A 4,409-nucleotide genomic window follows, 5' to 3' on the forward strand; every position below is an offset into this window, starting at 1 on the left:
TAATTGAGAAATATTAGGTATTGCATTCAAAATATTATTTTTCTTCTAATGCTATACTGCAAAAAAGCTATGGGGCCTTCCAAAAAAATGTAACTGGCCCCCCAAATAACCAATAGATCTACTTAGTCCAATAGGTAATGATCCAAAGTCCTAAAAAAACATAGCTAGTCCTTCAAATTCTCCAAAAGATATGTAGTCAATCCCATGGACTAACTCACTCTATCCAAATGCATCATTGACGGCCCATTTGTCCCATTTTTTTTTAACCTTTAGGGTGTGTTTGGATCGCTTATTTTGTTGAAAACTGAAAACACTATAACAAAATAATTTTTAAATATGTGAATAGTTCCGTAGGACCAATTTTTAATGAAAGTTTTGTTCAAAAAAAGAGTTTGTGGGTCCCGTGAACAGTGCACGGGACCCACTGAACAGTGTACGGGACCTATTGAACAGTGCCCAGAGCCAAAGAAATGCGCTTCAAAAAAAAAAAAAAAATGCTGGACGCTGATAAGCTGAATCCAAACGTATACTTAGTGTTACAAAACCCGCACAGACCACAGTGCACCTTGCCCCCATTTTTTTTTCCTTCTCAACTCCCATGTCAACACAACTTGTGACCCCTTTTAAATTGATATGTCATGTTCATGATGATAAATATGTCAATGAATCCTCTTTTTTTTTTTTTTGGTGTTCATGTCTTCTCTTTGCTAAACTACTTCAATAAGTTTTATTGTCTCTCTCTCTCTCTCTCTCAACAATCATCATCATTTTTTTTTTCTTCCTTTTATGGGTATTTCTTTCAAGTTTGATTTATGAATATGCTTTATTTATTAAGATTTTGTTGTTTAATATTCATCATCAAAACTTCCATTTAAAGCTTCAATTTCAACATTATGAGCTCGATGTGAAAAAAACATCCAGATTTTTAGAATGTGAGTACAATATCTAAGCTATGTAGGGGATTATCAATTTTAAGAAAGTCTAAAATCTATTATTTGATTGATAGATTGATTCGTCTTTTAAGTTATGAAACTCGTAAAAACAAAATTGGTAATTGACTGGAGGATGAGTTTTAGTTGATAATATGATAATTTATATAAATAAAAAAAATTGCTAGAAATTTCACCTTGGAGATGATGATGGGTGAATTTGATTCCATGAAAAATCATCATCAGTAATAAATTTGATGTAAAATGTTCTTTTTTGGGATGTTTTTGTATGTGTTTATAAAGAGTTTTTGTACATTTATTAGTGTATAAGTATATAATTATAGATCAAACATTCAATAAATTTTTGAATTATGTTTATTATATCAATAATATCTAAGCCTTTGCATCTAAGTTTATTATGTTTATTATATCAATAATAGCTACGCCTTTGCATCTAAGTTTTAAAAAATGAGGTCTTACAATTGAAGACTTGGCTTTAAGTAAGTGGATATACAACACATGCTTTAAATCAACTATAAGTTTTTTTTTTTAAAACCTTCTCCCTTCTCCCGATGTGTGTTAATACTTAGTATTCTTAAAAAAAAAAAAAAAAAAAAAAAATTCTTTAAGTAAGTGGTTAAGTGAAAGATGATAAATATGTCAATGAATCCTCATTTTTTTTTTTTTTTTTTGGTGTTCATGTCTTCTCTTTGCTAAACTACTTCAATGAGTTTTCTTGTCTCTCTCTCTCTCTCTCTCTCTCTCTCTCTCAACAATCATCATCATTTTTTTTTTCCTTTTATGGGTATTTCTTTCAAGTTTGATTTATGAATATGCTTTATTTATTAAGATTTTGTTGTCTAATATTCATCATCAAAACTTCCATTTAAAGCTTTGTGGGGCTAGAAAATCAGGCAGCCTTGGCCCACCTCAAACCAGGCCCAGAGGCCTGCGCTGAGGATGCATGTGGGGTCCGAGAATGAAAGCGCGATGTCCAGCCTCCAAGGAACATATCCGAGGACGACCTCGTCCTCGGACATCCGAGACCTCGGAAGTACACGAGCGCCACTTCACCAAAGATGGGCTTTCTTGAATATCTGAGGAGGAGAGGGGCCAGTGCCACGAGTCGGCGACGGGAGCATGGCGAGGAAGCAAGTCTTAGGCGAGTTGTCACCTCCACATTGAATGCCCTCAACTAACGTCCTGACCGCATTAATGAGGATAGGACTCCTGAACAGTGCTGTCTTGGGTGCTGCAACCCATTGGGGGAATGAGGATGCGGCTGATGGGATAGGCTCTCAAGTGATGGCCTGGCTGATCAACAAATGGAGGGTTAGAATCAGTTTAGAGAGGTATATAACATAAGGAGTCTCTCTTGAAAGGGGGACGGAAGATCTGCATTAAGAAGTACTGTAGCGACTTGTGTTCTCTCGACCTTTGTAATCAATCTTAAAAGAAATAATAAGAACGCCAAGCTTCGGAAGACAAGTCTGAGGAGCATCATTGTGCACCCCAATTCATGTTTAAGTTGATAAACCCACATGCAACCATGCAGGGCAGTTGCATCTCTTACTATGGCCTAGTTCTTGAGCCCACTCTCTATAAATTCATTGAAGGGCAAGCTAGGTTTGGGCCCACTCTCTCAACTTGAAGAAGTGCCCAAATCTGGTCCCTACAAGCTTCAATTTCAACATTATGAGCTCAATGTGAAAAAAACATCCAGATTTTTAGAATGTGAGTACAATATCTAAGCTATGTGGGGCATTAGCAATTTTAAGAAAGTCTAAAATCTATTATTTGATTGATAGATTGATTCGTCTTTTAAGTTATGAAACTCGTAAAAACAAACTTGGTAATTGACTGGAGGATGACTTTTAGTTGATAATATGATAATTTATATAAATAAATAAAAAATTGCTGGAAATTTCACCTTGGAGATGATGAGGGGTGAATTTGATTCCATGAAAAATCATCATCAGCAATAAATTTGATGTAAAATGTTCTTTTTGGGATGTTTTTGTATATGTTTATAGAGTTTTTGTACGTTTATTAGTGTATAAGAATATAATTATAGATCAAACATTCAATAAATTTATGAATTATGTTTATTATATCAATAATATCCAAGCCTTTGCATCTAAGTTTATTATGTTTATTATATCAATAATAGCTCTGCCTTTGCATCTAAGTTTTAAAAAATGAGGTCTTACAATTGAAGACTTGGCTTTAAGTAAGTAGATATAGAACACAGGCTTTAAATCCACTATAAGTTTTTTTAAAAAACATTCTCTCTTTCCTGCGTGTGGGTTAATACTTAGTATTAAAAAAAAAAAAACAAAAAACTTCAAGTAAGTGGTTAAGTGAATGGCGGCAACTCCATTTTTGTTGATTGGCCCATTCCTCAGATTTCATTTTCAGTCTAGTCAAATAAACACAACATGACTCCCATATATATATATATATATATAACTGAAAATTAAACTAAACAAGAAAAACACGAATACAAAAATTACTTTTTTTGGATAATCAAAACTAAAACCAACACACATTTCTCTTTTCGTTTTAGTCAAACAATACAATCAAAACAACAGAACATTTCTCTTGTGGAGGTCAGATGACTGCTGATGGCAGCCGCTGTCAAAATGGTGGTGGCATATTATGGAATATCATAAAGCACGAGAACCAAAAGCCTACAAAGAGATAATGAAAAAAGTGCAGAAGTTTGACGCAAATAACCTTCCTTTATGACAAATACTGGTGGTACTGAACGAGTGTCTGTTCGTGATAGACTGAGGATCCCAGTCTCTTATGATGATGACCTTCTTGGAGAGGATACGAAGGGTGATGCAGCTTGATTTTTGGATCATACGAACTTTATGGCTTGGTGCCAGATTATTGTGGTGTTTATGCCATAGATGAAACAAAATGTTCCAACCCATTTCCATTTGGGTGGGGATGGGGGATATTCCTTGTTTTGTACAAGAGAGGCTGCTGCAGTATTGATGATATTGGATTTTGTTTTAAAAGAAAATTTCCAATAGAATCTCAATTGAAGAATATCCTAATCACCATTTTTTGTGATGTAATCATTGTTTTACTATACCCACTAAGCCTTTTTGATGGTGGATTGTTCGTGATTTATTCAATTGATTCTCTTGCTACTCTTTGTTATTTTGATGAATATGTATTATCTTGTTACTCAACGAGTACTGAAAGCAATTGTTGTGTATTCCTTTTCCACTCAACTAGTTTTTTGTCCTCAGTTGTAGCCCGGATTGTACAGTTTCAGATAACTCAAGATTGTGCCAAGGACAAACCATACCTGGAATGGCCATAATTAGAGAGAAAGGCTGTTAGTTCAGGGCAGGGGCAAAACTTAGCAATGTAGTTGTTATTCCTTTTCAATTCTTATTGGTAAAGATAATACTATTGGTGTTGCATTTGTCCAATGTGGTTGTGTTTGAATTTAATTGTGGAATT

This window comes from Quercus suber, unplaced genomic scaffold (assembly GCF_002906115.3).
Source record: "Quercus suber isolate HL8 unplaced genomic scaffold, Cork oak 2.0 scaffold_202, whole genome shotgun sequence".
Taxonomy (NCBI): Eukaryota; Viridiplantae; Streptophyta; class Magnoliopsida; order Fagales; family Fagaceae; genus Quercus; species Quercus suber.